Source organism: Bacillus rossius, chromosome 3 (assembly GCF_032445375.1).
Source record: "Bacillus rossius redtenbacheri isolate Brsri chromosome 3, Brsri_v3, whole genome shotgun sequence".
Lineage (NCBI taxonomy): Eukaryota > Metazoa > Arthropoda > Insecta > Phasmatodea > Bacillidae > Bacillus > Bacillus rossius.
In genome coordinates, this window is record NC_086332.1 from 29,017,168 (window position 1) to 29,042,903 (window position 25,736).

Consider the following 25,736-nt stretch of genomic DNA (forward strand, 5'->3'; position numbering starts at 1 on the left):
ATTTCAAACCCTCTTTCTAGTCTTAACTCATTTCCCACCTTTCCATACCTCTCCCCTTACAAATACTGATAGGTACTGCACCTGTATCAAATTTGCCTTCCCCCCCCCCCCCACACACACAATTCCTGTTATTCACTTCCCCTGATGCTATTCTCTCCTCTCCCTTAACTCTTCGTACATAGCTGTAAATGTTCATCCCATTTCCTTTACACACTGTTTCCCACTAGCCTTTCTATGTACTCATCCCCTGCCTCCCTTATTTTCCTTCCCAGTTCCTTCATTTCTGTCTTTATCCACCCCCCCCCCCCCCCGGACAAGCCAACCAGGCTCTTGTATGCAGCCTCCTGCACTCTCTCATAAAAACCCTTATCTCCCTCCCATACTCCCATGGTGGGGGGGGGGGGGGGTCCCAACCCTCCTTTCAGGCACAAAATGCTCCACCTGCTGCTCTAGTATGCTTCCCAGGGCAACCCATTTTTCATCTAGTTCATCAATCTCTAAGCACCTACAATAATCCATCTGCAAATATTCCTTTGCCCCTACTAATCGCTCTAACCCACATTTTTACCACTTTTCCTCATCATTTTACATTTTCCGTTCACCATCCCATTCCAATCTCCACCACCAGGACTCTGTGGTCTCTGATCTCCTCCATCACCATACTTCTTACTAACAATTCCACCGGTCTCAACACCACGTATAACACATTTCCATTTTCCTCCCTCAACAGATACCCTTCTTGGAGTTCTCACCTGTACCAGTCCTCCATTTACCAATTGGGATGCCCATCTCTGCTCACTTGCTCCCATCTCCTCCGGTCCCTGCTCCCATACCACCCCTGGCAAGTCAAGGTCACCAGCTACCATCACCCAACTCTCTTCTCCTAGCCTGTCTAGTCTATTCCTGAGCTCTAGGATAGCTTCCTCCCCAGTGGTCTATACACTGCCAGCAGTCATATCCCTTTCCATTCCTCTAACCCTCATCTCTTAAGTAACAGTTCTGCTTGATCACTCACCCCAATTCAACCTTACCAGAAAGTCCCTCCTGCAAGCATAAACTCCCCCCCTCCCCAACTCATAGTAAGCCCACCTTAGTTCTCCATCCAGCCACGTCTCTTTTTACACCTATATACACTTCTACAGTTTATCACTACCACCCTCCCATTTCCAATGCCTCGTCGCACTGTTGCCACTTCGCGTCCTACAAAGTTCACTCTTCCTTTCCCCCTTTTCACCCTATCCCCAAACCCCCTTTCTGCACTGTCCAACCATTATCTCTCCCTTTCACCTATCTGTCCCCACTTCTCTGTTTCCCGGATGATATTCCCTTCTTCCTCAAACCCTACGTCCTCTCATGACTCTGTGAGGCACCTTGACAGATTCTTGTGCTATTTCAGACTTAAATGTATTCCATCCACACTCTTATCATCCTCCAACTGGTTCCTGATGTATACATATCTAATACCAAGCTTACCACTTCCTACCCGCATCACCCTGTCGGCCTCTACTACCCGCCTTGTGAAAACTCCTCGGTAGAAATCCATTTATTATAGATCCGTACCCTCCCCATTTTTTTTTGCTTCCCCCCAAGCTTTTCCATTTCCTCTTCCATTATTCTACCCCATCCTTGTACATTAAATATTAGCCCTCACCCCCTGAATAATTACAGTTCTCATTTGCTCCTTTCGCATTCTATATGGATTTATGGTTTAATTTTTATTTTGCATTCTTAAAATTCTTCCATGGCAAACAGTACTTAACTGCAATGACAAATGCCCAAAGAATTGTATTTAATAACTCATTCCAAATATAACTATTACTAGACTATCAATTTTTGTGTCACTTTAAAGCTTTATGACTTACATAGGCCACACCACTTGTTTCCTTGAGAACTATGTAATAAATGACACCATTCTTATTTAATTTCAACCAACTTTATCTTTGGCGAAAATTTTAATTTCGTAAAAACTTGTCATGTTCTAGCCCATTGTATGTGTGGTATGACTGGATATAAAAAAAATTAACTGGAAAATGTTTAAAGGTTCTGTTATTTGTCAACGAATTTATGACAAAATTGTGTTTTGAGTTTTAAAATAGTTTCATTTAAATTTGTATTCGTTTTAAACGCTACCAAACGTGACAATGCAAAATGAGAGAGAAAAAAAAGTGATATTTGTCCATCAATAAATTTTGTGTACCGCCTTGCTTAAATATTTGACTCGTGCTTCTTTAGAATAGAACACCGCTAAACCAGATGTTTAACTGTAAAAACAGTAATTTATTTCTGCGTAAGAAAGTATTCTCAAACGCGAGCTACTACTATTAAGTTGTAGTGTTCGGTTGTACGACGCTATCAAGGACAGTACACGATATTGATCCACGAAATATTTTACGGCATGTAACTCTACTTTGTACAACTACATCCAAGCTTGAAATTATTAACATTACTAATTCCACATTACAGAAATAAAAATATATAAGTAACGTTTACTTACGTTAAGTAATAGCTGCAAATTGTGTATCTTTGCCAAATGCCTGCACTACAGTGAAGTGGCAGAACGGTTTTCCCCTCAAGTTCTTCTTCCTTCCACGTATTAAATTGGCATAAAATAATTTTGAGGCTGTTTCGTTAAACGAGGAATCTGATGACTTCAACTGTTTTCCAAAATGATTCAGCTTTCCCCTCTCTGCACAACCACGTAATGTCCTGATTGCGTTATAGTGCTGGCTCGGGCATCACGCTACCCCTCCTGCCCCCCATGGGACTGCTGAATGCTGCTGATACCAAGCACGTCCATGGCCGTCACAAACGACCTCCCGTACCAAACTAAACAAACCACGCCCACGGAAATCCAACAGGCCAATCAGCGAGGTAGTTGATGTTGAAATTTTACCACACCCAAAGGAAAATATTCAATACTAACACTACTTTAAACCACTTGTATTTCACTAAGGAAAATTTCTTTTATTTTTATACTAAAACTCAGTATTATTAAAATATATGATTGTTTTTGTTTGTAAGTTGTAGTGTGCCACTACTGATAAGTCATGTGATTAATGTTAATATTATGATTGGTCGAGCCTTTCCTTTGTGACGTGGATTTGTGACGCAGTAGTTGGAGTGGAGAGAGAAGAAGAGAGTGGACGTAGTGCTTGTAGAGTTGGCTGTAAAGTTTGTTTACGTTTTAATTTTGTGATGTGTATGGTTTCTAATATGTCGTGTTTGCAGTAGGTGGCATGTTGAAGGTAAGATTAGTGTCATTGTGAATTATTTAGTTTAGCCTGTGTGATATCTTTGTGTTCACGAACTGGGTTGTTGGTTTCAGGTTCGCCATTTTCTATGTTTGTTAACATTACAAAGCTGTGCACAGCTGTCAACTGTGATATCGTCTTTTTTCATAAAATATGTGCAATTTCAATGCAAATTAAGGTTGGACACATGAGTGCTGTAGTATTACGTCGAATCGGTACTTTTGAAATGCATTTGAAAAGAACTGCGTAGTTACTGGGACAGCGTATTTGGGCAGACTGTGAGAACATTTCCAGACGTTGCATTTACGAGTGTCCGTGATTACATTGCCCATAACCGTTTGCTGTCACAATGGTTGAAATAAGCGCCGAGAAATTTGGCAACCCTGGATCACATAATTTTCAAAAGGTTCATGTGAGACCAAGGATTTCGAAGAATACAGCATATTTCAGTAGTATTGTGACTCCATCTAGGGGGAAACTCAGAAAGTCAGATTCCTGTCAGGGGGCGAACAGCGGCACTTTGAGAATGAGTGCAGGCAACGCTCCTAGTACGGCTGTGTTACAGCTGACTTTTAGCTCAACAAAGCGGAACTCCCCGAAGATACGATCGAGAATGAGTCCGTCCAAGGAAAATAACACGGGGACGTCACCCGTGCTTGGAGCATTTTACGCAGGCCCCAAATTTAGTGATCCCCCAGAGGCAGCTGCACTGCCAAAACCTCCGATGCACTGGACATCATCTGTGTGTATGGCAACTGGGGGTGCATTTCCTCTGATACCATCCCAGAGATCAGACAGGTGCAGGGATATCTCCAACCAACTCAAACTACTGCTGAATGTCTCAGCATGAGTGGTTCGGCCACTGGCAGCTGAAAATTCTCAATCTGTATTGATAGTGTTTTGAATGATGCATGTGATGAATGGTAATGTGATTATGAGAAATGCATGGAATATTGTAGAGATTTTTTTTTTTAATTTAAAGTAAATGCACAACTCGTGGGCATGGCAATGTGTAGTTTTACAAGAAAATGTTTTAAATCTTTAGTTTTTTTATATTGCTGTATATTATTTTACGTAAAATTTGTAATTGTTTGTCTCTTTCAAAATCTTTTGCCATTGTTTTGCCCATGTGTAGTTTTAATCTGCAGCAATAAACCTCACAAGGATTGCAGTTTTTTTTTTTTCTCGTTACTTGGGTAGTTTATAAGGCTATTAATATACGTACAAATATAAGTCTCGTCTAATATTTCTAAAATCCGTAGTACAGTGTTTGTGTGTGCCTACAGCTCAAATTTTCAGTAAAGTCTTCTAATTTGTAATATGTTACCTAGTTATGTTTTCCAAAAAAAAATGTTTGCTGACTTTCTAGTTGCATTTCCTTGTGTTGTTTTGCTTTTAGTATCTGGAGTTCACCTGAAAATATGCTTGTGTAATATTAATGGGGCTTGTTAGCTACAAATATTTTTCCTTTCAAACAGCTGGTGCTGCAGAACTTTTTTTTAAGAGTAATTGGTTTGAATTTAAGTAGTATGCTAAAGCACATAATGAATTTTATTGGTCAGTTCAACATATCATTGTTTTAAGTCCTTGAACAATAATGTGTAGTGTGTAGCTGCATTTTGCAAGCATTCAAGTTTTCATGATTTTATCATTTAGGTATTTCTTGCAATTATGAAAGTACACATTTTAAAAAATGCTGCCAAAATATATTAATATGTTAATTTTTTCATAGGTTAAGTTATAAATTTAAGGTAATGTGTATTCCTAGATCAAATGCATTGTTTCATTAGGCCATGTTTCTAATAACTAGTACTACAACAAATTACACTTTTTTTCAAACAAATTGATTCTTTTAAAAACAAGATTACTGCAAGTCTTGCATTTCTGCAAATACTGTTAAATTTACTTTTTGATTATCTTCAGTTTGTGTGGGTTTGGCAAAGCATTGTTAATATACACCCATTCTGTTAACAGATTTTTAACTCTTTAAATAATATATTTAAAATATTACAAATGTTTGTATAAAATTAATTTGGCATTGATGGATCAATTGGTTTTATGTATTTAAACATCTTTACATACCTACTTGTTCCATCCAGCACTTTCATTTTATGGAATACAGTTCTGATTTCACTTAAGTGAGTGTTGGGAACATGGCTTAATTGTAGGGCTAATTTCTTGATGTATTTACACACCTTTGTGCTTCTAGAATGGTTGATGTCCCCAATTTGTATTTTGGCAGGTATTTGCCTTATTGTAAACTAGCATTTGTTTGTGCCATGTTAGTACATCTGAAAATCACAGCATACTGATTTTTTTGCAGTGAGCAACCACAGCATAACAGTTTCATGGCAGTTTGTCTTATAGAATGTTAAGCTTTTCTCATTGCACCATTTGCTGTTCTGCAGAACTTTCTAACTAATTGGTATGTTAGTGTGTGTGTGCTGTAGAAAGTTGGTCATCTTTAAAAAGTTTGATTTTATTTAAATGTTTAATACTGAAATGGTGAGAAATGGAAGTTTTCCAGAAACTGGTATTTACTTCCTCCAATACCAGACTTTCATAACATATGAAATATCAGCAATTGGATGAAGCAAATTATAAGGACAAAGAGCTGTTCTAATCAGGTAGCTCTTCTTTCATGCATGCCAAATTTACAATCATGATGTGTAATTCCTTTTGATTCCAACTTCATAGCAGTTGGAATGAAACACAGGGCATTAAGTCCCTGTTCAAATGAATTAAAATAGCCAGCTAGGAGAGAAGTTGATAGAAATACTGTGTGTGGGGATGAATGAATACTTTCAGAGAATTCAGCTGTGTCTATCAAAAGGAACATAACTTCCATAACAAGCAATGTTAAAATGTTTTCTAGCTTGCAAAATCTAGTAACAGAGGGCCTTGACTTCCATTCACCCCTAAAAACTTTTCAGAAAAGTGTGCTTTCCTTATTCTAGTTTAACCCTAGCTGTAACTTTCACTTTTGACATATTCTTCCCCTCCTCCATATAGTAACGCAGTGGTTATATTTCCATCTTACCTATTTTGCAGTGTAATCCACCTTAGGTTTTAAACATTGATTTTGATTTATTGCTTGATAGATACACTTGTGACAGCAGAACCTCTATTATAACTTTTCTCTAAATATGCTTTTTCAACCCTCAATCCTTTTTGCATCTATTCCCTAGTCATTTTCTTTTGCTCATGTTTAATCTTTGTGGTGTTAACAACATTCCATTGCTTTAGCATGAATAAACTAGGCAAATAGGCTGTTTCTATTTTCTGCCAAGTTTTACCCATCTAATGCCTTTAGTTACTGGTTTCTCTTTGGCAATATTGTGGCCCCCTCAGCTGTATAGTTTCTTTTGAGACAGTTCAATAGGTTAGGGCACTAGTTCCAGGTGTTGCCAATGTGCAGTGCACCCTGAGATACCCAGTGTATGCTGAAAGCAGGCACCAGTAATGGGCAGGGCCTAAACCAACAGGCTTGGAAAAGGGTCTGCTCATTCGGGACCCACCTAGGCGAGCTGGGCTATAAAGTCCAAAACCTGCTACGTCATGAAAAAAAACATAAGATAGCAGAGAAAAGGGCACAAAAGAAGCCAAATATGAAAAGTAAAAAATATATATGTTTGTAGTGAACATTTGCCGACCTAAGTAAAATATTTAGACTTGTGTTAAATATGAACTATAACAACCTTATACCATTGTGTGTTTCCAAGCAGGGAGATTGAAAGGATAGCCCTGATTAAATTGATAACCTTTATATATTCATGGTTTCTGCGGCAAAACACTCAAGTACTAAGATAATTTGGGGTGCACAGTACCTAGCTGTGCCACCTGCCTCTCTGAGAAATATGCAGTTTTCACACTTTGGATGTGCTTTTTTATCATGCCTTTGCAAAAAAAAATTAAGACCCCCATAAATACAATACAATCATACAAATATTGCATGGTTCGTACACCTCTTTAAGTCCTTAATTTGTCTTTGATTAAATAAGGGCCCTATATTATTTCGATTTAACTAAGTATCCTTTAAGTCTACTTAAGGGACTGATGGTGTACAAGTAATGGATAAATGCGAGTAATTTATTGTTTCCGACTTGGCAGCAAACAACGCTTTGAGCAGTACAATTGGCAAAATTTTGGCCACATAATTACATTTTATGTATAAAAACCTTTTGAATTTTTTTTTGTATTTTGTATGTCACCTTTAAACTAAAAAAAGGCATGTTTTACTGTCTTTCAACTTATGAAGGAAATGTAATTAGTGATCAAAGTAAATGTGATGTACAAATTTCAGATACACTAAGCTTGGGTTAGCTATGTGTTCCAGAGATAATTCTGGACAATAGGGGCTTATCTGTAAGAATTGAACCAACCATCAAAGTTAATTTTCATTTTAACTATTTAACATTATTATTTTCTTAAAGGAATTTGTGATATAAATTTTTTCTACCTCTTGATAATGGCGAAAGTGATGAAGTTCAGGTGTCCTTAAAAACTCCTTAATTGTTGATTGCACAAGAAGGTTTGAACCATGTATTGCTAGTCTTAGACCGGTTTGCACAGTCCTGACTTAAGGCGAAGTAGGGTATTCTTTCTTTGATTAACCTGCCAAGTTTATGTTCGAACTTAACTCTCCTGACTCAGCAAACGGATGTTAGAATCACGTTTAGTTCTTCTTTTCTTTGTAAAGAGACAAGAGACATCAATTAAATGCACATGCAATATTGATTGATATTATAAAAGTCTACATAACCATTTTCAGCTTACCCACAATAAATATTAGTTATGACACATTTTTAATTTTTATTTCATATTTTGTATAAGGATAGTTCATCTGTAGGTCGTGCCTTGCCAGCGTATTGCAGAATGTTGCCTGTCCACTTGAAAAATGTGAATTTTTTATTTTTTTTTTTTTTTTTGTATTTTTAAGGAATTACATAAAGTAGGTAACACCAATGTCCTTCCTGAGTGATAGAAAAGTAAGAAATGTTTTGTAAACAGAACTTCATTACATTACTTCACATTCCATGTAAACTTCTAAACTATTACCTTACCCTTGGTTTGAGGTTATATATTACAGCCAGTTGCAATGAATATTGCTCTTTTATGTATTTGGCACTCTTTTCTCCCAAAAAAAATTCACCTTCCTCAAATTTATTTAATTATGTTAAAAGTAATTTTGTACTAACATAGTGATGCATATTTTTAAGGATGTCTGGTGGTTGCAATAGTGTCAGTACCCTTAAGTGCTTGGAAAAGTTTTTAAACTGCTTGGAGGGAAATTATTGTTAGGCCCTCAATTGAAACGTTTCCCAGAGTGTACGCGGCTCTTATTCATCCGAGCAATGTAATTACTTCTTAACCAGCATTAATATCCAGTTAAGAGTCAATTTTAATTATGCTAAGCATACTTAAAATTCTTGAATCATGAAAGTTACCTTGATTTTAATATATTATAATTCACTTGGATGGTATGTCAATGTTAACTCTGAAACTATGTCTGCTGTAGTACATACTGTACTTGCATCTGTGGTCTGAATTTTATAGGTCTATGTAATTGATTTTTTATGCATAGTTCTGAAGCATGACTCATGTGACCTGGACGTATATTTTGTTCCTGTAAAATTTGCTGTGTCCTTACAGTCTTATTTTGTTTCTAAATTGATAGCTCAGCAATGTCATCTTGGGTAATACTGTTTTAGGCTATAGTCAAAATTAAAAATTGGACAGGTAATAGCATAAGAATATTATTAGGTGGACTAACTAAACTATGTTAACAAAACTGATTTTTTTTTTTTTAATTTTCACATTAATTGAAATGGAAGAAGTAACAACTTGGTGAAATTTATACATCTGTATATTTACAACTAATGAAGTCTTAGTTTTTTTATTATTTTTTAATAATTGTTACATATTAAACATTTTTCTGGTTAGAAGATACCTAAACCAAATTTAACTTAAAGAAATTTATGTCTGTACAAATTTATTTAAATAAAATATTGCTAATGCTACTGATTTTAAATTCACACAGGTTTTTGATAGTAACCCCAGTTTTAATTTAGTTTTTGTTTTATTGCAATGTTTCAAACAGTTCCAAAGTTATGGTAATTACATCCCCCCCATTTATTTCCAAAAAGTATTGCAGGATTTATAAATGTGTGTGAGTGTGTGTGTGTCCGTGCGTGCGGGCAGGTGCATTGGGACTGAGTGCCGCCGCCCCCCCCCCCCCCCCCTGTTGGTTTTATGTTAATTTTTTCTATTAATTATAATTAGGTACCCCTGCATGATTGAAAAGTCACATAGTAAGATGGTTTTGTAAGTTGAATAATTATTCTAGTGCACTTACTTAAGTCCTTGCAGATTTTTAAGTTGTGGTCCAAAAAAAATTCTTAAGTAAATAATTTATGTAAATTATCTAGTCTGCACTTACAAAGTTGTAGGCTCAGCTAGTTGTACATAAAATTTCAATGTAAAAGAAAGGTAAGGAAATGTTTTAATTAAAACTGAATCAGTCCTTGAAAATGTTACCGTAGATATCATAGGTCCAGTATGGTGCCAGAAACTTGTACCTGTTTTAACTTATAAGCTCTGTGAATTTCTACAGTAAAGTAGAATCTTCATCCTGGTTAATGAAAAATTATTTTATATAAATGTGAGATAATACTGAAAAATTGAACAGAACTTTTAACCGTCAGATTTTTATTGTTGTATAATTATAGTCAAGGCCCATCTACTGTAGCAATGTTCCAAATTGTGTCTGATGGACACTGATCGTGAGGAAACCTGTATGGTGAGTGTGATACTACTCAAACATCATGTTTCATTAAATGTGTTGATGATGTTGAGACTGCGTGTGTGATGTGTGTATTTGTGTACGTACCTGCATGCCTGCTTACATACATAAATAATTTTCAAAGTAGTTCTGCAGAGCAAAACAAATGGTGTATAGCTCCAGCTGGATTTTTAATTAGTCGGTATTTTATATTTACTATTTGTGTATTGCTCTAAATAATATAAGATTTTTATTTTTCATGTTCAAATTGTAATTTTGGCAAGATGTTGATGTAAGTAAATACTGTCTTGTCTGCTGGTTCTACTGTTCTACTGCTACTTTGTGCTGTTATGCTGTAGCTCAGGGAACTTGGAATAATTTAACATGGCATTACGTAGACGTTTAAATGTAGGCTACGGAAAATTGTTTTGTGATAAAATCAAATGTGTAAACCCACTGCACAACTTCTGTGCATGGTTTTTGTCTTCTGAGAATTGTATTAGACTTGTGTGTATTTTTCAGAATCAGATGTGTGTATTGTAATATTTGTTAACATAAAAGAGAATTTTATTTCTAGATTTTATGGTAAGTTAGTGTTTCAAAAGTCCAAGTGGCACGACCTAGCAAGACTGAGCCATGAGAAAATATGTATTAGTATCTAGTCAAAAAGGGTCGTGAATTTTGTAACTTGTTAACGTACTTGCATATTTTTTTAAAATTGTCTGTGATGGTGAAAGTTGTTCCTTGTAAACTTGAATTGCACTATGCCATGGAAAAAAATGTTATCTGTTAATTGCTAGAGAATGGCAATTTTGTGACGCCTTCCTCTGTATTCTGTTTTGGCGTCAGTGCCGATACTCAGGTAACAAAGTTCCTTCCATGTGTGATATAAAAAGGTACAAATATATATACGTCAACTGCCTCTCTTTGTATTGAGTTCGTAAATCACTGGACATGAGAGGGAGTGGAATGTGGACTGTCAGGGCAAGTTGTGTGGGACAGTGCTTGTGTGAGACGGAACTTGTCGTTACAGTGTGGCGAATGTAAGGAGACATGGTGTAAAGACTTGCAGAAATTTTGGTAAGGAAAAAACATTCCATGCATTTTTTTATGCTCATGTTTGGAGAAGGTATTTGCCCATCTTTATTGCAGTGCGAGTTTACATCTCAGCTTTCAAAAATTTTATTATCAAGGACCAAGCGAAACACTAACTTTGTAATGATTTTTATTGTCATTAGAGACCAAATGGATCAAGCTGTTAGTTGAGTACAAAGGACATCTTTCTCTCGGCTTCTCCACCAACCAAATCCGGCGAATATTCACATTTTAAAAAATATATATATAATCCCTGGAGAGACAAGAAGGTGCAAGAAGTTGTCTTCCAATAAAAAAAAGTAAAAAAATTTGCCCTGTGCAATATTCGAGGCCTATACTTGAGAAGCTGAAAGAGTTTTAATCATTAAGTTTGTGTGAATGAATGTTTATATTTTTACAAAGTGTAAGATCTCATATCTCATTTTGTGTATGAACTTTTTTTATATATAGCTTATGTTTATTTGTCTTTCTCCTCTTCCCCCCTCCCCTCCCCAACACATCTCTTTCCTTCCATATTTCAAATACTTTGCCAAAGATATTCACCGTGCTATGCCCATACCTAAACCTACAAAACCTATCCTAATTTCTTATTTGTTGTCCATTTATTTTTGTCATGATCATCCTGCATTTTGAAAATACTCTCATAACTATTTCAATAATCCCAAATCCTTGCTCATTTACATCTTTCTTCCCGGGCCCTTTTAAGGGCCCACAAAAATGGCTTGAAAGTTCAGTTGTTCAGCTGTTCCATTACATGAAGAAGATTGTTAGTATAAGGTAAGTACATGGAGAGGGGGGGGGGAGAGATAGAACCATGCAGCAAATGAATGCTTAATCATGCTGCACGAGACTGTTTTTACAATTCAGTTTTCATGCTCATACAAGCAGTAGCCAAATCACTAAATGCATCATAGCACTAGGTATTAGAAGGATGATTTTTGGAAATGCAAATTAAATCCTTTAAATCAAGTAAGATAATGTATATATAACTTAAATGTATATTTTTATATATAATTTTTGCAGGGCAGAAAAGTATTTAACACAACCTGGCAGAGTAGTATTGAAAGGGGTAACTTGCACATGGTTCCATCTTATTCTGCCCAAAATAAGGTAAGTAACTTACTGCATCATGCCATTGAATCACATGACCTATTAAGTATTATGACAATTATGTGTATTTTCAGTGGAGAGATTTAACTAGCTGTACAGATTACGGAATGTATTAAAAAATATAACAAACTGTTTGTCTGTAAATGTTTTAGAGAAACTATTTCATTAAAAAAAAGCGCAAATATTAAACTTAAGACCCAATGTTACTACACACATTTTTGTTGTGAATTTTTTGTTTCCCGGTATACTTAGAAATTTCAGCATTTGTGGAAAATTTTAATTAGGAAAGCTTTGGTCTTCTTTTATGGTATACTGATTGCTAAATTTTATGTAGTGTTAGGTGTAGCTAAAATAAGTTTTAATTTTAAACAGTAAAAAGTTAAATTTATTTAACATTATTTTGCGCTTTGTTGATTTACATAAACTATGTTAAACCCAATGGAAATTAATATGTACCATAAATTACAATTAACGTTTAAAGCTTTTTTTGGCCAGAGTCATTTCAGTTGATCAGTTTTTGTGCTAGCTGTTTTGAGTATTTTGTACATGCTGTTCATATCTCTTTGCAAGCCAATGTCAGACGTAGTAATTCACTCAGTTATCTAAAACTTGACATTTTACCTCCTGACTAGTACTGGAAGCCCAGTCCCAATCCTGTCCGTAGTCTGGCGTGATGCCGGAACGTGCCAGCCAACTGCATTGCCACCACTGCCAACACAAATTCTGCTCACGAACAATTTTGTGACCAGAGTGGTCCTAAAGTCGACCAAGGGTGGCTTTGCCTTCATTAAATGTAGTATTGCTTTTAAATATTGTACAGGAAGGACTGGAAAGTGTTATTTTTTTAATTTATTGCTAAGGACAAGACGCGTCACCCGTGGTATTTTAGTATGATGTAGGCCACAGTCAGGCACAGATGCTTTCCTGAGGGAATTCTGCATTTATTTTCTAATTAGCTGATATTTAACATAGGCAGGTAGTACACTTTTATACTTAAACCAATTTTTCTGACCCCCCATGATCACCCTGATAATTTTGAAAGTGAGATCCTTACTCTGCACCCAGTAATTTAACCCTTCCTTTTCATCGATTGCCATGTTGTCAACATCCTGTGGTACCAGCTGACTCCGGAAACCTTTTCCGTGCGAGTGACTGCTTCACCATAGTTTTTCAAACAGAAATGTGTTTTGTCTAACAGTTTTCTGCAGTTGATACATTTGCTATTGCAGCTGTACTCAAGTAAGTACCCTTTTTTCATGCATTGTTACAGGTGACAAGCAGTAATGGTGTAACACGTGGGGCAGGATATTCGCTTTTCTCAAGTGTGCTCCAGCTCACTGTGTATGTATAAACGTCTCTAGCCAGTCACCATAGCTTGACAAGCTGCGATTCCACCTCACTGACTGACGTGAGGTAACCTACTGAGTGAGCTGGAACCAGGCAACAGTCAACCTTTACAGGCATGTTTCAGGTTGGAGATACGCTGCAGGACAAACGCAATATTGCCGATTTTCAACTCGGCAGTATAGGTTTATATGCACCCTAGTAGAAAGCTGCCCCAACCCCACCTAGACCAGCCTTTACCCTATTGCTTTTTCAACTGATCTTTGATTTTACAATCTACTACAAATTTCTATGTAAGATTATATAAATTTTTTATAAAGTTAAGTAGGTACTGAAATAAATTACTTCTGCAATTATTTGAATTTTATGCAAAATTTAGTTCAGTTTTGATAATCCGTTACAACACAAAATTCATGAATGGTTTGAGCACTAGCTTGATGTGGTTGGGGGATTCACTTAAGATTTGAAATGCGGAAACAGTGACTCCACTGTGTTTAGGGAACACTGACCTGGCAGAGACTGTCCTCAGGAGGTGATGTCACTTGTGTGGAAGCATGATTCACATCCCCCTAATGCAGTTACCTTTGTGCCAGGACCTGGCCTGCTCTCAGCATCTGACACACCTACAAGAGGTTAAGTGAGCTCTTGTAAGCATCCCACCTGCCGGTCTCGTAAGTGGTCAGCGCGTAGACGAACGCAGAAAGAAGGGAATTTGACATGGTGAATGAGATGTAATAAACGCCATTGTGTTACATGCCTCACATAAATTTAGATTACACAACTTAAATGGTAGAAAAGCGTAACAGCACGGATAGGTTTAGTGGATGTCCGAGCCACCTCGTAGTTGATTAGAACTTCTCGTTGTAATGTAAGAATGCTGGCTAGCTGATTACTATTTAATTAAACTTAACAGTTGAGATAAGCTCTGAGGGTAATTAAAAGCGATTCAGATAATTAATATATATGGGGATGACTACACTACTTCGGGTGGCGATGCAATGTCACTGGGCTGAGAGTTGACCGCTGGAGGCACTGGATGACATACCCATGCCAAGTTAGATTGACAAGTCATTTAAATTCCTGCCCTTTACAGTTTCCCGTGTAAAATTATTACAATCATATTTAAGTACAAAAATTACATAATGTAATATTGTGTAAATATTGCTGTTTAAAATTATAAATACTTTGGCAAGTTTGTATCTGTTTCTCTGGTTAATATAATTTAAATAAAATAAACACAGAATGCTGTCGGGATGGTGAAAAGAACACACAACTTGGGGGAAAAAAGTTTACTATCTGAATTATTAGTTTTTAAAAGGAACAAGACACTCAACTCTTAATGTGCCCTGTTTCGGAAGTTAGTGGCACGCTATTAAAAATGTTCATCTCACATGGAAGTATGTTTGTCGCGGTGGAAAGTGCCATAAGGACAGGAGGGGTGGTGATATATCGAGCTCTGTGGGGGCAAAGCCTCAGTCTGTCAAATTTGAGAATTTTTGTGTTCATTTATGGTCAGCTCTTTCTAAATATTTAGGTTTTTTTTTTTATAATAGATTGTAAATATTTGGCATCGGTTCATGAGAACATGTCTTAAAATACAGAATTGCTAGACTCGTTTCAGACTCTTTTACGGATGGGATGATTTGGTACCAATGGTCTGCATTCAAGTCACAATATTAAAAACTTTGGAGATGCCAAGGCTAACATATTCAGGTGAGTAGACTTGGAAAAAAAAAATATTGATTTTGTTAGTAATATAGGACTTTTAAACTAAAATATCTGCTAGAAATCACAGAAAATATTTCTAAGAGAAATTAGTATCAGTCCATCTACCTGCAGTGTTTGTTGTGCTCTCTGCACTTGATTTCAAGCAATAAATTTGAGCAGATTTGAGATTAAAAACTAGTGGAAAATATCATGTTAAATTAATTTACATTTGCAGGATTAAAAAAAAACAGTAAGACATGAAATACTGTTTACAGAAATTTATTTTTTCAAAAGCCCCTAGACTCTCCAATTACATAGTTACCTGAGAATCAGAATTTTTGTAGTTATTTTGTTAGTATTTATTATATTAAATAGGTTTTTGAAAATGTTTCAGGAGTCATTTACCAAAGGTATTTAGCATAGTATTAGGGTATACAGATAATACAGTATATATTGCATTGTTTTTATGTCTTGCTTTTCATACAGTTGTTGTCAAATCACACTTTGTCTCTACAGTCCCATGTAACATTTAAGTCACTACTCTTTCAGTATTTTCGTAAATTATTTCTGTTTGTTGCAGGCATAGGAAGAAATGAGAACATCAGCTTTCGTTCAACTCCTTGGATACACCATGTAAATTAAGAATTATTATATCAATCCTCATTGACACACTGCTATTTTATGCACTTAAAATGTTATTTCGAAACCATGTTATTAATAGTAATATTAAATTCAAAATTTTAAGTGTGTTTTTGTATTTTATTCCAGCAACATGTGAGTGTTAAATTATTTGATTCTACAGTAAGATAACTTAGTCAAATATAGGTAAGTGTTACTGGAAAAATGCTGCCATGCAGATGAATAAAAAATAAAAATAAAATGTTTTCTTTTAGACTTTTGTAATAAATGATTTCACATTTTATTGACCTAGCTCCATGTTTTTTTTTTTTCCAAGATAAAATGATTATTGCTTAAGAATTTTACTGAATAAAGAAAAGAGCATTAACTATATTAAAATAAAATTCTTTCTTTTATTATATTTGCAATGCAATGTCAGGTGTTGAATGAAAGTAATATTTGCAACACCTATAAAAATCTATGATTATGTTTTTTGGCAAGATGTTTACGAAAACTTCTAATATAAATATTTCTTAAGCCTTGATTATGAAAATAATATAATGCTTACTTCTGAAAGAAATTAATGTAAGTGGAATACTGTAGTGTGCATGATATGTTCTTTGCCATTAAAATATGACCTTTTTGACACACTTTTAAAGATTTTAATATTTTTAGCTATGTATGAATAGTATGTAAGAATAGTGACAAAACTCCAATAACCCTGATTTTGAGTTGTGCATTAAAAAACATTCCCAATAATTCATTCATTTTGCGAGAAAAACGTCACAACTGTACTTGCAGAAACTGCTCATCACTACATGGCAGTAGTGTCACCCTTTGGAGCAGATGTTAGCCTGGCAAGAAGTGTCACATTTCAGTAAAAGTCGTGACATTTACCAAGTAGGACTGTGCTGCTACAAAGGAGGAGATGCATCGAAAAGATGCTGGGTATCAGTTGTGAATTGTTCAAAAAGAGTGACACTTTTTGATGTGTCTGTTCATGGAAAGTAAGTAAAAATATTGCATTATATTAAATCAAACAAATTGCTATTTCGAGATGTGTTGTTTTTCGTGATTGTATTGCTTTACGCTTTTTTGTCTATGACGACATCTTGCTGATCCCGAAAATTTTAATAATTTTTCTCCTGAAATCATTGGTTTTAAAATGGTTCTGTGAGCATAAAATTGATTTTACATTTTAAGGAAAATGTAGATCTTTAATGAAAGGGCCTTTACGCTCACCCCACATGATGTCCATTTTCTGCTATACCCATGGGTATAATGTTAACAGAAAACCAGCCAATAGTTGCTAACCAAAGCAAGCATTATGGGTTAGGATAAACTTGTCAATTTAACAAAATACTGAAGGAAAAATATTTTAATTGCAGCTGTATATGTTAAAAATTATGTAACCTGATGAATTATTTTTTTATGTGTTATCGCCTATGTATCATTTGTAAAAAAATATAATAATGTTGGTTTAGTATTTAAAAACAAATACAGAGCAATTTTGAAATTAACGAGATTGTATTTTTTATTGGTAGGTTAGTTTCCAAATCTACTAATATAAAATTTAAAGGGTACGAGGGAATTTGGGTTCGCTTTAATGAGTTTATTTATATTTATAATATTACATTAATCACAGTTCATCTAGCTGATTCACAGTATTGATTGTGCCAATTTCATTGTAATAGTAAAAAAAAACTTACAGAATTACATAATTTATATTACTTGATTACTAACTTATTTCACTACTTTGAGAAATTCTAACAATTTTTGTTACCCAAGAGACACAAACCCTCATAGTTTGCATAGTAAACTTTTATCTAAAGTGAAGGAAAACCATCTTGTATTTTCATTTAACCTAACAGGTGTGGGTTTCTGTAAAGTATTAGTTTATTCATTAATAATTTATGGTCAGTTGTTTCCTAATAAACTGAGATTTAATTTCATTATAGTAAAAAAAATTATGAAATAATAAAACCAATGGTCTAAATATATGTATTTAATAATATTATAACAATAAGATAAACAAAATGTAATAATACATATTTTCTTAAGGCACAATATGTATTGTCCTGTAATCAGTTATTTAAAAAAAATGCAAAAATGTTTTTGCATTGACAGCATTTTGAACATCAAAAATTACCCTTCGAACACCATATCCGCACACTATACCACTACGCTACCAAGACATACATACTTTGAGGTGAGGACTAAGGGTTATTAAGTGTTTTAAAACTTGCTATTACTTATTTCTACAATTAATTTTAGTTTACCAAATATATTCCAAGGTAGTTTTACTATCATAAAGTTGCATTTGGCATACCATTACATTTTTCACGTCCCCTAATGTATACAAAAAAGGCTTGATTACTTCCGCTCATGGGTATAGCAGAAAAATAGAACATATTCTATTACGGTTTTGGATAAGACTAGGTATGAAAACCATTATACCCAGAGCCAGACCCATTGGAAGGGTACTGTAATGTTAATTTACATGAGAACAGGGATGCTAACAGAAAATACGTATGAAAATTGATAAGGGAATGGGGTACCTATTATGTGGAGCTGGCTTCATTATCTGTAGAAATTTTTGTAACAATCTCTACTCCATTTCTGTTTAGTTTGAAACTTTTTTCAACTTATGTAACTTCTAATTATTACAGTAACTGTATTAAGTTGAAGCTCATGAAAACATACTTAAAAACAATTATAACCCTGCATTATTAATTAGCCAAGGCAAAAAAATTACTGTATTATTCATTATTATACTTGTATTATTAAAAAACTAAAAAAATTCTATCAATTTTAAAGTCAATGTTTAATTTTTAATATTTTTTTTTTTTTATTTATACAGGGTTTGGTAAATAGCTGTCTCCAATGATGCTTTTTGGTAATTTTTGTTTGTACGATTGGCTGGTGAATTCCGCATCAGGAAGTTGTACAAATGCATTGCTAAATTAACTGTTGCCGTCACCAGGCCTCTGTAGAAGGCCCGGGAAGTACCTACCTGACGGGCGCTACGGGCGTCGCGGTGCTGCTGTTGTCTGGGGGGAGGGGGGGACCAGGCTAGTGGGACTCTAGGCTGTTGGTGATAGGGTCGCGGGTACTCTGCCCCCGCGTGCCTCACCAGCTACACGGCTGGGAATCTACCCTGAAACTCCCTACTTGGCTGTGAGGCCGCTCGGACGTGTGGAGGACGGAATGGTGCGAAATAATTGTAGATGACACAGTTTATATTAAATTGGCTTTTAATCCACAGACTTCTCCGGTGGTACCCATGGGTAAGCAGTACTCCCTACACATACACTCCGCGGTGGCAGAACCACTACAAAAGCTATGATAATGCGCTATGCGGCGCCTGAGCCGTACAATTACACTAACACACGCTGATTACAAAACAAAACACGACACTAACATAACACTGTGAATTTTCCGCTACGTGATTACTAGTTCGCCGGAGACGGCCAGCGCCGAAATTTAATTGTCTTAGGAGGGCTCAATTAGCGTGATCCTAAATTCTATTCTACACTTACGTGAGGTTGCAGCCGGCAGGCGTATGCGCGGCAATCTTAACGAAAACGAGTTGGCTGGAAACTGCCAGTGCCGTAAATTGAGTGGTCCGCGACGCGGTGCGGAACTACTATGGAAAATGGTCGAGATAAGCCCGGGTCCGTAAAATACATGCCGAGTCAACGTGAGCAGCAATGAAGTACAAGAAAAGGTTTAATATTAAAGTGACTACAGAATGAACGATCGGTGGAACAAAGAAGAGGGCTGCTCACGGACACACGTCTTGACCCGGCGTGGAGTGGTTGGAGACTGCCGAACATTGCCGCCTTGCAAAGGAGGGAAACTTTAACCTACTTTGTGAGTCGGCGCCAAAAACTTATATCAACTTAATTTGCTCTATTATAAGCTAAAAACACGTTCCAGGTGCCCAATTAAAAGGTAGAACCTGGTAATTGGGTACTTAAGGCATAACAACTGTTTTATAGTGTTTAATTATTTGAATTGTGGCATCGAGTTGGCGACTGTAAATTTATTAACATATTGTCTCGCCGTGAACTGTTTTAGTTGCGGTCCATTTTCTCCAGCTTGTCGTAGTTCAGGAGCCTCTCCCTGAACTCAGTGATGTCCCGGTACGTCAGGCTGGACAACTGCTTCTGATAACGGAGAGGCAGCTGGGTCAAGATCGCCGCTACAAACTCCTCGTCCGTCATGGGCAGGTCGAGGTACCGTGTCTTTTCGAACATGGTGGACAGGTGGGCTTCCAGGGTTGTGCCCTTCCTGGGATCATACCTTTCGGTATGGAGCTGGGCACGCAGATTGCTCTGTATTCGCAGACTCCAGTACTGCTGGCGGAACATGGCCTGGAAGTGGTTGTAGCTGCTGGTGGTTGCACTTAGCATCTCCCACCAGTAGAACGCCTGCCCCTTCAGTGCACTGTTGAGGCACTTAAACACCTCAGCCTCGCTGAGATTGAAGGTGGCAGCGTACTCCTCAAAACGTTTCAGGAATCAGACCGGGTTCTCGGTTACCCTCCCTGAAAACGTGGGCATGGCTTCTGCCCAATGCTTGGCCGGGTGGTGCATTAGAGTAGCGGGGTCTAAGCTTGACGTGTTTACAAACGTCCTGGTGACTGGCCGGTGAGTGATGGGGGTAGTATGTGGCTGTCCCTGGGGCTGGTGATCAGTGTAGCACTCGGTGCCGCCCTGTTGCTTGCTTGTGGTGGGCACATGGGACACAGTAGGCTCCTGGCACTCGCTTGCCTGGGCCTGACCTCGACTACCAGCTGACTCAGCTGTAGGGCTCGGTTGGACAGACATGTTCTCCAACCTGTTCCTCAGTGTTGATGTGGCCACCTCAATGTCACCTAGCCTGCTCTCCAGGTGCTGGATGTGCTCACGCTCCTCTTCCCTCGCGTTGGCCTGCCCTCGGTGTTCATTGGCCATCATGTTTCGGAGTGAAGTGACATGGGACTCTAACCCATCTACTCTACTGTTGTATATGGAGACCTGTTCTGCAATTTGTTGCATCTCCTCGTGCTGCTGTGCGAGCCTAATCTCAATACTGTGTTCAAGATTTTTGATGCTGGTACTTGTCTGCTCCATGGCGGTATTGGTCTGATCTAATTTTGCATTGAGACTTGTATTGTTTTGTTCCAATTTCCAGTCGGTCTGCTTCATCTGAGCATTTGTCTGCAGCAAAATCTGCATCAATGTCTCAAGTGTCACTGGTGGTGTGGTAGGAGTGCTGTCCTGGGGTGCAGCTGTGTGAAGGACAGTGCCAATCATATCTGGTTGCTGCCTGACTAGGGGAGACATGGGCCGCCCTATCCTCTCCTCACATGTACATACAGGCGAATTCCCTGCAGATGTATGCTGTGATTCACTGCCTGAACCTTGTGCAGTTGCATACTCCTCTCCTACACTGAGTGATCTGTTCCTGAGAAAGTATGAATTTTGCTCGCTGGCCATTGTGGTTACTTATGAGGTAATTAACACAAATAATTGATTATACAAATAGTGCACTTGCACACAATACTATTATTTGTATAGAATTTACACACCAAATGTTGAGGTGTCCCTTCTTAACCTCAATATTCGGCCCCACCGTATGGGCTCCAAAAATCTCTGTGGGGGAACTTGCTTACTGTGTTTACAAGCAAAAGGCCCCACTTCTATGGAGACTAAAATACATAACACGTTGGGCTGTGTTAGACTGTGTAAAAATCGATATTATTTATGTGGCTCTCCAATGGTATGTGATGATATTCTGTAGGCCACAGTTAGGTATTAATTTAATAAAGGTACAAATACACATAGACATACACGATAGCAAATGAAATTATAAATAACAGAACACAACACTCATAAATAAAATATATAATTATTTATTGAAACTGAAAAATGGGTTCAAAATTTACTCTTATTAATAATATAATTTAATTAATTAATATATTCAAATTCCTAACTGGTACTTGGTATCACAGATCACACATGACTTCCAATCAACAGGAGTTATGATGCGCAAATTTAATACATAAACAGAAGTCTTTATTTGGGTTCGTCGAAATTACACAGTTTTATTATTATATGTTTTAGGGATCTTAATTAAATTTTCCTCGGCTAGTAAGGTTCCAAATAAAGTCGGTAGAGCTCAGTCTCAATCTGTAGGACCTCTGAGTTGATGTGATAGTGTGTAAAAAAAATTAAATTCGTATCAAAATATCATTTATATCTTAGATAATGTCAAATTACTTCAAAATATCAATGTTTATAATAGTTTTTTATGGCGATGTAATGGGAAACGAGAGTTACGTGTCGATGTGCTTGTGTGGAGGGAACAAAATTTTGCACTTTTTAATTACTCACGTTTTACACTCCTAGGTCATTTATCTTTTTAGATACCTAAATTCTAAATTAAGTTCTATAGACTCCCTAGATTACATACGTAATTAATCATCCTCGGTTCGGGATACCTACCGCTAATTAGCTAAATTGTAGGATTTATTACCGTCGACGTCACAAGCTTTAGCTTTCTTAGCTGGCCATTATAGAACTCTCTTTCTAGCTTCTTAAATTAAGCCAGTTAACTTAACTTTCAAATGGCGGGCCGTGATTGGCCGAAAACCAAAATCAGTTACATTAAATACTTAAGAAAACGTGAAATCCGCACGCAACAATAGTGCGGATTACAACGTCGAATTCAAATCAAGAATTATTAAAATAATAATTTATCTTACAAAATAACGGCGTTAACTTTACCGTTCACCGTCTTAAAGTTCATATTTCTAATAGTCCTGAAAAATCCATAGAGCCACATTCTCATAGATACACATAAAATAAATTTACCGTTTCTGAAAATAAATAACATATTAGACATAGAGCAAGCATTAAATAAATCGTAAATAAATAATAACAATTAATCTGTCAAAACAAATAACATGTTGCAGTACAAGGTACGACGTCAGAATAAATAGAAAATTACTTTGGGTCGTGGGTCTATAATGGTTCGAGTTTGTTTCAAACAATTGAAAAAAAAATATCACATTAAGTGTAAATGGTTACATAATATGTTATATTATAACTTTCATCTTCAACACTAAAGTATTGAATTAAAAATTAGAATATGAAAATATCCATCCACACTATTTTACAAAAATTAAATGAAGCTAGTCTTACTTAACCAACCATTCACGCGATTTTAAAGTATTTTAGAATCACAACAGAGCTACTCTCCATTTTGAGCGAATCGAAGTTCCAAAGAACAACAAATTCTCAAACCACTATCGGAATTATTATTCTGCCAGCAAAGGAGGTTGTGGGATTATTGGTACCGTTTGTGTTGTAATGTGACATAATTCCGGGGAAGCCTACAACTCACGTAGTTTCGGTTCCCTACCACAGACGTCAACCCAGCTCTCACAGCCCATTATGCCGCGCCAACGCCTTTTCCTGCTCTGTGTTGCGTGTGCGACTACAGTGTTGTGCGGCTAGCGCCGAGATGGGGGGGGGGGGGGGGGGGGGAGAGGTTCACGCACCAGTGAAAATTAATGAAAATACTTAATAACCGGACGGGACGAATAGTTGTATATACATAAGAAACATTCTTATTTTTAAATTGTTTATATTATTATTTGAAGGGTCGTGTTTTCTTTATTGTAAATAGTTTATTATATTGTATGAAATGTTATGTAGAATAAGTTCTCAAGTGTTCACCGGGCGCCAAAGCCGTGGCTTCCGCCTGCGACCAATCAGCGTGTTCGGCGGGCTCGCGAGGAGGGGTGGGACGCGGGAGCTGAGTCGCGCGAGGCGGGAAGGGAGTCAGTCGGCAGCTGGACGCTGGAGACAGCGGACGTGTCTGCGGCATCGCTCCAAGACGGAGAGAACGGGCGCGGTGTCTCGCTGGAGTTCAGGCCTTGCCGAGAGGAAGTAATTCCTACCTTTCAGTCGTGTTGTCATTTAGGCGAGTGTGTCACAGAGTCATTTAGTCGCGGCGTGCAGTCAGTCACTTCTCTCGCGTGCGTGTTTTCTCTGGTGGTTTACGAGTCGCGGAGTTCTATTTGCGGACTGGATTTTCGCCATCGTTTGCACGGTCATTTACGGGCCCTCCCGGGCACCGTGTTGTCTGGTCAGTCGTTCAGCTTAGGGGGCGAGTCATATAGAGATCTGTCGTGGTCTGGTCGACTAGTTCCTGACAATGCTGCTGTACTGCCGGCTACTCAGGGTTCGGTAGAGAGGGGGTTCAGGCCGCGTGGCCGAGGAACTTAGTCTCCAGAGATTAAATGAGAACAACTCTAATAAAGTTTGATGGTCCTTTATGCTCAAGATTCCGAACACTTTACATGGGGCTGCCACGTTTCCGCCTGTGACTATTTCTAGGTGGGTCGAAACCCGGTTCCGCGCACTGTTCTGGATAAGAAAATTACGGGATGTCCCGCCCGTGATGACTATCACTCCCACGGTAAGGAATATAATTCTTAAGACCCGCGCGTGATAGGATGTCTGTCTGACTGTACTCTGCACTGGCCAGAAAGAAATGAAAAAAAACACAAACCTATGACTTCGTATGACCAGTTTGAAAAAATGAATCGCGACTCGCCCGAATTGAAAGCAGAACACGCATGTGCGAATAATAAAAGGAAAACTCGCGACCGTAACTGCAAATCAACAAGCTCGACTGCAAAGTTGAGAAAACGTCTCCGCACGGCAAAAGTCTAGAACCTGTGCTAATACTGCGCCCGCTTGTCTCACCGTCCCGGAGCGGCGTCACCAAGACGTCCGTCGCCTCTCGTGCCGGGTCCACGACTGCCCTCCCGCTAGGGCAGAGCGATGACACTCGCGTGACCGCTGTCTGCCGAGTCCTGGCGACGACTCCCTCCCACTCCCCTGCCGTGCCTCAGCGCCCGCGTCTCCCCCCCTTCTCCACGAGCCCGCGGAACACGCTGATTGGTCACAGGCGGAAGCAGCGGCCTTGGCGCCCGGTGAACAATTAAAACTTATAAAATACAAAACCCTTCAATACAAAATTAATTATAATAAAAATATACAAAAAATGTAAAGCAAAAATATATTTATAATAAAATAATAAGTCATATCCTGTAAAGAAACACAAGGTCACACGTCACCGTCACTTGCGTCGCACCACACACTCAAGAGATGGCGCTGGCGAGGCATAACGGCCTGAAGGAGCCGGGGAGACACTTGGGTCGACGTCAGTTCAAGTCTTAGCGACGCGGGTATTGCTCGTCACGAACGGGACATCACGTATTTTTCCCATACAGTAACAGTGCGCGGAACCGGGCTTCGCCCTACAGGATCAGTCACAGGCGGGAACGCGGCAGCCCCTTGTAAAGGGTTTGATTTACCGTATATAAAGAACCTGGAAACTGTCTTTGAGTGTGTCAATTGCTTTCCTGGTGACTAAGTCCCTTGGCCACGCGGCCCGAACCCCTCTCTACCGAACACTGAGTAGCCGGCAAAATACTATCATTCAGGGACTAGTCGGCCAGGCGACGACACCACATTCGTGCAACTTCGGATTTCTCTCAAAAATTGAAATTAAAAAAATCGTAGGGTTAGGTTAGGTCAGTCACAACATGCTTGATTTAATTGGAAACTTCTGATTTAGCGGCTGAAGTGGTGTTAATACCAAAACGCAAAACTTCGGAAATCTTCGGAAATTCTTGCAGGGAACCGAAACTACGTAAGTTGTAGGCTTCCCATAATTCCGCAATCGAGAGTTCAAGAATATGGTTAACAAATCTCTTTCGGAATTAAGCACCCCATTCCGCTAATTATTCCGACAACGTCAAGGGTATA

At 37.8% G+C, this 25,736-nt stretch overlaps 1 protein-coding gene and 1 long non-coding RNA gene across 5 annotated transcripts in view; one reads left to right on the plus strand and one right to left on the minus strand.

Annotated features, from left to right (window-relative positions):
* LOC134530441 (RING finger protein 44-like) overlaps positions 1-3,189 on the minus strand; it is a 60,935-nt gene extending 57,746 nt beyond the window's left edge. The window contains exon 1 of one of the 2 annotated variants that reach the window (XM_063365261.1): positions 2,495-3,189. The gene's annotated coding sequence lies outside the window, so the exon portion shown is untranslated. The remainder of the gene's footprint in view (positions 1-2,494) is intronic. The other variant, XM_063365260.1, reaches the window with a different exon arrangement.
* On the plus strand, positions 2,918-20,139 carry LOC134530442 (uncharacterized). 3 transcript variants are annotated; one of them, XR_010074818.1, is made up of 3 exons: positions 2,920-3,245; positions 3,326-16,913; positions 19,987-20,139. It is a non-coding gene; the product is annotated as an uncharacterized LOC134530442 (long non-coding RNA). The 3 variants fall into 3 exon arrangements; XR_010074819.1 differs by lacking the exon at positions 19,987-20,139 and having other exon boundaries at positions 3,326-15,294; positions 15,869-17,426; XR_010074817.1 differs by lacking the exon at positions 19,987-20,139 and having other exon boundaries at positions 2,918-3,245; positions 3,326-17,426.
* Positions 20,140-25,736: the final 5,597 nt, after the last annotated feature.